General features: G+C 44.0%; 1 long non-coding RNA gene across 1 annotated transcript; it reads right to left on the reverse strand.

Moving 5' to 3' along the window:
- Positions 1 to 2,152, reverse strand: LOC309521238. Its single transcript, XR_014214595.1, has 2 exons — positions 2,039 to 2,152; positions 1 to 998 (listed from the first exon to the last, which is right to left on the reverse strand). It is a non-coding gene; the product is annotated as an uncharacterized lncRNA (long non-coding RNA).
- Positions 2,153 to 11,332: the final 9,180 nt, after the last annotated feature.

An 11,332-nucleotide genomic window follows, 5' to 3' on the forward strand; every position in this document is an offset into this window, starting at 1 on the left:
TAATAATAATAATAATAATTTATTTATACCCCACCCATCTGGCTGGGCTTCCCCAGCCACTCTGGGCGGCTTCCAACAAAATATTAAAATACCATAATGCATCAAACATTAAAAGCTTCCCTAAACTTCTACTCTGAGTGGAACTGTGTTGGATATAACCCTACATATAGAGTGATTCTTAGGGAACTTGGTATGGGCTTTTAGCAATGAAAACTTTTTTATATGCATAAAGTTTTGGTTCAGCACACAATTTGGCATTAGCACAATAATATTGGTCCACGGCCCAGTTCTTTAGGCTTGCAGTATTTCAGCATGGGGGACCAGCGATAGCTCACTGTGAAGGAGTTCAGAACTACCAGATTGTCAGAGGCAGGCGAGCCACTGGCTGCCGTTTCATTATGGCGGGGTGACATTTCATTTCCCTTGCGGTCAAGCTGGGGGATAGTAAAGCTATGCCCAGTTCTTTCATCTCCAAGGTTTGAAGAAGTGCCATTATCAACACCTCCTTGACCCGGTTCTCCTCCTTGAGCCTGAACTATCGATCTAGCGCCATGTTTTTCATCTGCACAGGATACAGCACTGTGCTTGCCATAAGCCATCTCCCCTGAAGGCTCATCTTCGACGTCCACTAGGATTGCAGTTGCCTTTGTCATCTCCCCTGAAGGTTCCCCTTTGACAGCAGCTAGGCTGGCAGTTGCACTAGCCATCTCCCCCGAAGGCTTGACACCAACTACGTAAGTACTTGCATGATGATCAGAGCTTGGACAGGTGCCATGACCCATCTGCCTTGGATTTTGCTCTTGAATGAAGACTACCTGCCCAGGAACACAAACAACGCCAAGCTGTTCATGGTGTCCAGTGTGTGGACCGGTGCAATTGTCACTTGTCTCAACCAAAGGTTGCCCTGGAGAGCAAACTAAGTTTGTCACTGCAAAGTGTCCATTTCCATGACTCAGGCTGTCACCGCAGTTCATTCTTCCTAAATACTGAGGTTAAATCTAGAAGAAACAAATAACCATATATATATATATTTGCCTGAAAGGGGAGCGGGAGTGGAATAGGATTCCAGGGGGAGAGGGCAGAATCATCTTAAAAATCTGAAGGTAGGTTGTAAAGAAGTTAAAGGCTATTGAGTTCTCCTGGAGTCCAAGAGGACAGCTCCCAGGGCTCAGGCCTGAGAAAAATATTATAGGGCTGCCCAGATGTTGTTGGGATATAACTCCCATCAGTCCCAGTCATCAAAGCCAATGATCAGGGATAATGGGTGTTGAGGTCCACCAAAATCTGGAGAGCTGCAGGTTCTGCACCTTTGAAGTCTGAACACCCACATTTAAAAAAAGATTTTTGCAGTCCTCAGACTCCTGTTCCTTTTCTTCCAGAATACGTCATTCTGCTTGAAGAACAAATAATATGGTACTCTGAGGTAGCGTGGAACACTTCATTTCCATTACTTAGCTACCACATATCAAGAGCTACTTCCAGGTCAAAGGGCAAAATAATCAGATGCCTTAAACCAGCGGTTCTCAACCTGTGGGAACCCAGATGTTGTTGGACAACAACTCCCATCATCCCTAGCTAGCAAGGCCAGAGCTCAGGGATGATGGGAGTTGTAGTCCAACAACACCTGGGGACCCACAGGTTGAGAACCGCTGCCTTACACCATAAGAATATGCTAGATCAGGCCAGTGGCCCACCTAGTCCAGCGTCCTGTTCTTACAGTGGCTGATGGGACACTCCTGGGACACTTACAAGAAGGACATGATCTTCCAGCAACTGGAATTCAGAAGCACACTGCCTCCAACAATGGAGGGAGAACATGTCCATCAAGGTTAGTAGCCATCAATAGCCTTCTCCTCCACAAATTTGTCTCATCTCCTTGTAAAGCCACCAAAATTAGTGTCCATCATTGCCTCTTGTGGAGAGCAGATGACTTGCTCTTAACCGTGTCTACTGAGAAAGAACTCCTATTGAATGCAATGGAACTTGTCCCCAGGAAAGTGTTGCCTAAGTTCAAAAATAATAAGGAAAACCAACTTACCTGTTTCAACAGCAGCAGCTCATGGAAAGCAGAGAAGCTAAGTGATGAAAGGAGGGTTATTTAACATGGGAGAAGCCTTAAAAGTCGCTCTGCTCATCCATCCCAGGAAATGAGGCACTGCAAAAAGAATGGCGCAGTGGTACAATTTGCCAGCATAACATGCTTTTATCTGGCGTTTTCATGGTCCGCTCTCTTTTGTTGTGTGTTGACTCAGTCTGTACATCACCCCCACCCCCAAGTTTATTATAAAAAGGAATATATTCAGTGCATCCCATAGATAATTAAACCCCTTTATCCAGCTTAATGACACAGTAGCTTTCATGGTAATCATGCCTCCATCATAGGGCTAAAAATACCTTTGGGGAGTTATCCCAGAAGGCATGCTTAGCCCCATTTTCCAGGTAAGAGGACCAGTACTTGTGTGCAGTTTCTGGCTTGCTCACTGGGATTAAGTTTTTAGCCAGATGATGCTCAGTTTACACATAGGAATGCAGGAAGTTACTTTGTACTGAGCCAGAGCAATTGGTCCACCTGGCTCACTATTGTCTACACCGATAGGCAGTAGTTCTTTAGAGTTTCAGGCAGGGGATTCTCCCAGCCCTATCTGGACATGCGTGGAATTGAGCTTGGGACCTTCTGCACACAAAAACAGGAGACATAGGACATGAGCTTGAGACCTTCTGTGCACAAAAACAGGAGACATAGGACATGAGCTTGAGACCTTCTGTGCACAAAAACAGGAGACACAGGACATGAGCTTGAGACCTTCTGTGCACAAAAACAGGAGACACAGGACTGTTTTGAAGCCATCCAAGTTGGGAGCCATCACTGCCCCTTGTGAGATCAAGTTGCATAGTTTATGGCAATTAATGGACCAATGGTCTGACTCAGTGTAAGGCAGGAACCTGAGCCCCTCCATATGTTGTTGAACATCTGCTCCAATCAGCCCCTGCTTGCATGACCGATGACTGAGAATGATGGGACCCTAATTTCCATTACCTTCAGCCAACATGGTGAATAGCCAGGAAAGATGGGGCTTCAACTCCACCTGCAAATTCTGCTACACAGTTCTTGTGGGTGGATGTTAAAGAGCTACCCCCCTCTCTCCAGAAGCCAAATGTGAAAACTTTGCAAAGAGGTTCAGACATGCCTCATGTTGTGGAGGACATAAAGTCATAGAATCATAGAATCATAGAATCATAGAATCATAGAGTTGGAAGAGACCACAAGGGCCATCGAGTCCAACCCCCTGCCAAGCAGGAAACACCATCAGAGCACTCCTGACATATGGTTGTCAAGCCTCTGCTTAAAGACCTCCAAAGTAGGAGACTCCACCACACTCCTTGGCAGCAAATTCCACTGTCGAACAGCTCTTACTGTCAGGAAGTTCTTCCTAATGTTTAGGTGGAATCTTCTTTCTTGTAGTTTGGCTCCATTGCTCCGTGTCCGCTTCTCCGGAGCAGCAGAAAACAACCTTTCTCCCTCCTCTATGTGACATCCTTTTATATATTTGAACATGGCTATCATATCACCCCTTAACCTCCTCTTCTCCAGGCTAAACATGCCCAGCTCCCTTAGCCGTTCCTCATAAGGCATCGTTTCCAGGCCTTTGACCATTTTGGTTGCCCTCCTCTGGACACGTTCCAGTTTGTCAGTGTCCTTCTTGAACTGCGGTGCCCAGAACTGGACACAGTACTCCAGGTGTGGTCTGACCAGAGCAGAATACAGTGGCACTATTACTTCCCTTGATCTAGATGCTATACTCCTATTGATGCAGCCAGAATTGCATTGGCTTTTTTAGCTGCCGCGTCACACTGTTGGCTCATGTCAAGTCCAGGCATTGTATAATTAACTTATAGTGCAATAATACACATGGATACTCAGGAGTGAGCCTCTTTGTGTTTAATGGGACTTAGTCCCACAGGAGCCACAGGATTGCATCTGAGGCTTTCTTGTGAGGAACAGGTGGAGAAGATTTCATGATCAGAGGGTCATAAGAATGTAAGAAGAGCCTGCTGTATCAGGCCAGTTGCCCATTTTGTCCAGCATCCTGCTGTCATTGTGTCGGCATCCTTCAGGGGTGGAGATGCCAGCTGGCTAGCCCCCAGCTGGATCATGCCCTTCCAGCCATGATGAACCTCCGACTTCTGGTGCGACGTAAATCAGCGACTCAGACTTCAAAAGCCTGAGCACGCTATATCAGCAGAACATACTGGGCAAACAGAACAGGCGTGAGGCTTGTGGAAACATACTAACAAGCTACAGATTTATTAAGCATAAATCAGGACAAAAGAAACGTGTCGTCTCCCTTTCTTCTTTATTTGTGCTTCTGCCTTGTATTTTTATCTTGCGAACCACCCTGAGATCTTATGATGTAGGGCAGTATATAAATCTAATAGATAGATAGATAGATAGATAAATAAATAAATAAATAAATAAGCATTTTTATACCAACCTGGGAGTTAGCTCAGGTGATCACTTACGTGTGACTTAAGCATCTAAAGATGACACAACAAATCAGGTCAGAGTAAGACTGAACACAATGTGTGGGTTGTTGAACCCCAACACTGGCCTTCTCAAACTGGAACCTGGAAATCCTGCTCTAATTCTTGCTAAGTATGTCATTTCTGCTAACAGTGACCTCTTTGAGCATCTTTCAGGGAGCTGTCCAGCAGTGGGAGGCCAAAGCTGTAGCAAAGCAGGTGGGGGAGCTGTCCAAACGTGACAGAACTGAGAAATGTGATGCAGGGCTCACATTTTACACACACACACACACACACACACACACACACACACACACACACGTACAAAAGTGGTCATATGAGGGGAGAGTGTGAATTAAAATTAAAATATCCATGAAAAATTAAATTTAAAAATCCACCCCAAATCCACCCTCAAATCTAGTTCCGCTTTTAGGCATCATTTTTATTGGAAGGGGCTTGAAGACTACTTTGTTAATCCAAAAGCTTCAAAACCCAGGATATTTTGGAGCTGGATTGAATGAATGGGAAGAGACGTTTTGCCATTTATTACCCATTGATGAACTTGTTTGGGATCTGCAAAGTGGTACATGTAAGAAAGGGGCCACCTGAGGACGGCCCTGGCTACATTTGAATACATTTCACACAGATGTACCTATTTGGACATCTGGAGGTCTTGTGTTATAGGTTTAAGGGGTCACCAAATCCAAGAGTCATGAGATCTACTCTTAGATCAGGAGTAGCCAACAAGGTACCATCCAAGGATCTGGATTACAGCTCCCATAATCCCCATGGTGATGGGGTTTGCAAGACCTGGAGGGCACCACGTTGACTAACCACGCCCTAGATAATTTGTTCCAGTTTTCCAGAATAATCTCTATGTTAAGAACTTGCCTTGACACCAAACTCCCAGGACATTCCAGTGATAGGTGCAAAGCCACTTTGTTCTGTCAACTGTAGACTCTTGTGAGCAAAACTGGTTTTTATTAAGAAATGACCATGAAAGTTAGCATCTTGGGTGATTTTGCCATTTTTATTGTGTTTCAATCGACGTAGAAAGTGTGAAGGCGGAAGATAATCCAAGCCATCAACAAGACAATTTTGGCATCATCTGCACTTGCCAACAAACTTGCTTTCTTCACTGATCAGATCATCACCAAAGGCTTTTCAAGGATTAATCTTGCACAATGAGTAGCTGTCACAATGCTTTGTGTTTCACCAGCAATGAAATATGTAGAATGGGGGAGAGGAAAAGCACTACATCAGGAAGACGGGGGTGTTGTGCTTGACACTGGGGGTGGAAGAAACGAACTTGAGATGGATTTGTGACAGGTCTCATTGAGTTAGTGCATAAAGGGGTTAAGACAATAAAGTTGGATTCATAGACTAGCTAGGTAATGCCCTCTCTTCTCTGATGCAATGAGTTGTGCAGAGCAAGGAATAAGATTGGCTGTTTATGGGGCCTGGTTTCTGGTGATGGTCAGCTGACGAGGCTATGGGGTCAGCAGTTAACAGTACTCATCAGTCCAGCTGTTTAGAAGACACCAGCAATTCACAGGGCCTTCCCCAAACAAGTGTTTTGGACTACAACTCCCACTTTCATCCTCATCCCTGTCCATTGTTAATGCTGGATGGTGCTGATGGAAGTTTTAATCCAAAACAACTGGGGGATGAAACTGGTCTCATTTATCTGGCTGGTTGAGAATATGGCAAAGAAGCTTCACTGCTGGCCCTTGGTGTCTTCAAAGTCCCCCTTGGGGCCGTGCAGGTAGCCTCTTCCAAGGCAAATCATGAGAAATAACCAGCCATAAATCACGAGCAAAGAGTAAAGGTAAAGGGACCCCTGACCATTAGGTCCAGTCGTGACTTACTCTGGGGTTGCGGCACTGATCTCGCTTTATTGGCCGAGAGAGCCGGCGTACAGCTTCCGGGTCATGTGGCCAGCATGACTAAGCCGCTTCTGGTGAACCAGAGCAGTGCACGGAAACGCCATTTACCTTTCTGTCAGAGCGGTACCTATTTATCTACTTGCACTTTGTCATGCTTTTGAACTGCTAGGTGGGCAGGAGCAGGGACTGAGCAATGGGAGCTCACCCCGTCATGGGGATTCAAACCGCTGACCTTCTTATTGGCAAGCCCTAGGCTCTGTCATTTAACCCAGCACCACCCATGTCCTAAAAAACCACACACAATGAGTTAGAAGCCAGCAATCCGAAATGAGGGATCATGAGCTATGCACAGCACTCATTGTTGACTTCCCATCAAAGTCCCAGCTTGGTTTAGGAGTCCTTAATGATCCTTCCAGGACAAGGAGAGTCAGTAGTCAATATCAATGTCTGGAGTCTCTCCAGAGCCTGAGGACACTTCATTGCACCAGGGAATGCCCTGAAAAGACAACCCCAGGCAGTGGAGCATTCGGCAGCTCACCATCCAGCGCAGGATCACTCAGACTCATGGTATTGTTATCCTAGTCCTGGTGGTAGCAAGCACTGGGTCTTCAAGTTTGTGTCACTGAAGATCCAGTTGCCGGGGTTTATCAAAGGGGCCCTGGCAACATTTCTTTGTTTTGGCCCCACATGATTCAGTAGAGCAGGTTGCTTTCACAGGAGCACAATGACTGGCTGGTAGAACAGCATGATGGTGCTTGCTGGGTGCTCCTTGGGGTGCAACAGGATTGGACTGGGATGCAGTATGGGGTGCAGCAGGATTTCCCACAGCTTGGAGCACAACAAGAGTCCAACAGGAGTGCTCACTACACGAGGAGCAGGAGGTTAAGCAGCAGGGAGAACAGCGAGATGGAGTGGCACAGCAGGGCAGATGCTAACTATTGCCCCACTAGTGCTGCTGGCGGGTGCACAACATCCAGAAGAGCCCATCTTGGTGAAGTGACAGCAAGTCTAAAGAAGCCAAACAAAGATATTAAAACTGGGTTCATCGGGACAACCAGAATATAGAGTTTCACAGAATGCCTTCTCAGGCAGGACACTTTAGGTCCAGCAAGGCCATGACTTTCGAAACTGTATGCATGTATGTTTTCAGTGCTGTCTCCAACTAATTACAAGTACAAGCATTCAGAATGGACCTGCAGGAATTAATGAACCTAAGTTAGTCATATCCATCAGCCTCAATGAATCAACTCAGAGTAGGGCTCACATGGGATGTAACCCTACTTTTTTATAACAATCTCAAAACAGCTTTCAAAAATAAGGTGGAAGAGGCATCAAAATTCATTGCAACTTTCAGAAGAAAGCAACCCATAAATGATAATGGGACAGTGACACACACACACAATCTATTCATTTATACTGATTGATCCATCAATATAGGGTTGGATCTAAAGTAGACCTGCTGAAGTGAATGAACCTGTGGTAGCTATTAACCTCAGTGGGTCTACTCTGAGTAAGACAAATGTTGGTTATAACCCATGGATAGATGATAGAAAGATAGATGGATGATAGATAGATGATAGATAGATGATAGATAGATAGATAGATAGAGATAGATAGATAGATGATAGATAGATAGATAGATAGATGATAGATAGATGATTGATAGATAGATAGATAGATAGATAGATAGATAGATAGAGATAGATGATAGATAGATGATAGATAGATAGATAGATAGATAGATAGATAGATAGATGATAGATGATAGATAGATAGATAGATAGATAGAGATAGATAGATAGATAGATAGATAGATAGATAGATAGATAGATAGATAGATGGATGTAGATAGCGCTGCATCCAATGTTATCCCTATTCATGTTATTTGGGCAATTCTATGTATGCTTTCCTCTAACCTAAACATTTTTGTTTACTTTTATTGTTTGTTGGAGACCCACACCACAAAATCCCAACATTCCATTTACAGCTTGTGTCATCAAATCCCTGAATTGTAGAGTTGGGAGGTATTCCAAGGGTCATCTAGTCCAATCCCTTGCAGTACAGGAATTACATCTCAAGAATCCCTGACCTCCAGTGAAGGAGAATGCACCACCATCAAGAAAGGCAAAGTGTGTAGGTTCACATTACAATGGAATCCAACCCTCATTTCAGAGGCAGAGAGAGCAGACTGAACTGGGTCTGGCTTGTAAAAGCTGAAATGAAAGAAGATAGGGCAGTCAGTCAAAGGCAGATAACCGGTGACCAAAGGAACGTATCTTTACACACTTTACACACTTCCTTTCACTTTGGAAGTGAGGCACCGGCCAAAAATGGCTAATTTCTTTTTATTAAAGACCAGGCTACCCACTGTTTGACACATATTGAGACTCAACCCCTATCATTAAAAGCAAATATTTTCCTATCGGGGATAATTAAAAGGTCACATTCCACTGAGAACACTATAATTCACATGCCGTACCAGGATGTACATAGAAAGCTGCGTTTGGCACCAGGATGTTAGGTTTGGTGACTATCATGGCCGGCTGGGCTCCATGTGCCTGAAAAATCATAATAACTTAAATGTGGAATGTTCCTGGCTGTCCTTAGCCACTATGGGGTGTATCAAACTAAATCCCACTTAGGTGGGCTATAACCAGCCAAGACCCATTGAAATTAATGGACCTGTTAGCCATGGCCATCAATTTCAATGGATAGGACTAACATTAGATACAACCCTCTGTTCTTTGTTCCATTATCATTCAGTAAGCACAGCTGATTCTGTCCTCTTACATATGAGTGGTGCGGCTTTGGCTAAATATGAGCAGCGTCTGGTTGCTGGATCAGGCCAACAGCCCGTCTAGCTCAGCATCCTGTTCTCTCAGTGACTAAACTTTTTGCCTCTTCATCTGCATGGAAAGAGTCCAGTGGTTACCTTCATGATTCATTTCAAGAGGGACTTGCACCCCCCCACAGCAGTGTAGCACTCTCCCAGCCAGCCTTCAGCCAACCTGCCCAAGATGGATCTCTGTCTGTTTTCTCCCTTCTTTCTCCCAGCTGCAAAGACTCTCTTTTCCTGACACAAACCCCATCACTATGGGAACCTCTGTCAACCCAGGCCCAAAAATTCTTCTCAAATGGACCATCACACCTTTTTTTACAGACCATGGCTTGGAAAAGAGGCTTAGCCTGTCTATTTTCTACTGGCCTGCAATCTTCCCTTCAATACAGTTACAGACGCTTCAGGTTACAGATGCTTCAGGTTACAGACTCGGTTAACCCCGAAATAATACCTCGGGTTAAGAACTTTGCTTCAGGATGAGAACAGAAATTGTGCAGCGGCAGTGGGAGGCCCCATTAGCTAAAGTGGTACTCCAGTTTAATAACAGTTTCAGATTAAGAACAGACCTCCAGAACAAATTAAGTTCTTAACCTGAGGTACCACTGCACTCCAAAGAATAAAACCCCCACTATTTATTAATTTCTAGGGTTTAGGGGGGGTCCCCCCAAATCTACAATAGTACAATTGACACTTAGAGCCTTCAGTGTAATTTCTTCTTCTGAATACCTAAAATTGATATGAAATACCATACAATGGAATTCCCATTATGTGAGAAAGAAATGATGAATGAGATTTATGTGTGTGTGTGTGTGTGTGTGTAAAAAGCATGGCTTTGGGTTCATGAATTCTGTTAAGCAGGTCTATAGATACAAACATTATTGCCCTGAATTCTTTTAGCACCGCTGGCAGGATTAAGGACCACCCTGTTATTAAGTTAATAACCCAGCTGAAGACGTAGAATGGCAATGATGGCTAGTGGCCAGGTCAAATACCACATGGCAGAAAATAGCACATGGTCTTGTTAGGGATGTGCACACTAATGGCTAATAAGAGTTTACCATTTGGGGAGGGGGTGCCTCATTTCCTCTGGAAACATACCAAGGCGCTGTATAAAAGGTCCACAGCCCCAGACCTCTTCATTCAACCACTGGGTTCCTCAACCTTACAACTCTTCATCTACCACCAAACAAGGTAAGCTGTGCTTCTAAATGTATTGTGTATTTGAGAGATACACACACAGTGTGTGTGTGTGTGTGTGTGTGTGTGTGTGTGTGTGTGTGTATCCAATGGTCAGAGTAGACCCAATGAAGTGAATGGATATGGCCATCTTTGGTCCATTAATTTCAACAGGTCTACTCTGAATGTAACTTGGGTATAGTTAAGTTGCATACACCCCTTTAACTAAACACCTTTGCATATTATAGCATTTCTATTCTGTTCTAAGTTCTGAGTTGACGTCTGTAGCAAAGGCTTACCTCGATTATGAATCAGAGAAACAAACCTGATCCCATCTCGTTCCCATTTTTAAATTCACCACTTAAGTCCCATTCTGCAAGTGCTTCTAGCATTTTAAATAAGGGGGACAGGTGTTTTGCTTCACAAAGACGTTTGGGAGCACACCCTCCTCCCATGATATCTGATAGCTCACAAATGCTCACAAACACCTGTTTGTCCTTTTGAGTTATGACTCTTTTAATCTGCTCCTTCTAATGTTATCTTTTTCTAGCATGCCAATTTACTGCATTTTTATTGTCAGTTGCCAGGTGGATGGAATTATGGAAATATTACTATTGAAATATTACTATTGAATCATCCAAAAATACCTACCCTGTTAAGAATGTACAAAATGATGAAATAATATTGATAATAATAATAATAATAATAATAATAATAATAATAATAATAATATAATCAGAATAGACCTACAAACTAATACTGTCACTGGACGACATTAAGAAATTTCTGGAGCTCTGATCAGTGCCAAATGGGTGGGTCTAGCAGCCATTTGGGTTTCCCACAATGCACTGGAATGACACTTCATCGGGTGCACTGGGTGAATGTAAAACAGTGGCTAGAATAGGAAACT

Source organism: Podarcis vaucheri, assembly GCF_965113315.1.
Source record: "Podarcis vaucheri genome assembly, chromosome: 16".
Taxonomy (NCBI): domain Eukaryota; kingdom Metazoa; phylum Chordata; class Lepidosauria; order Squamata; family Lacertidae; genus Podarcis; species Podarcis vaucheri.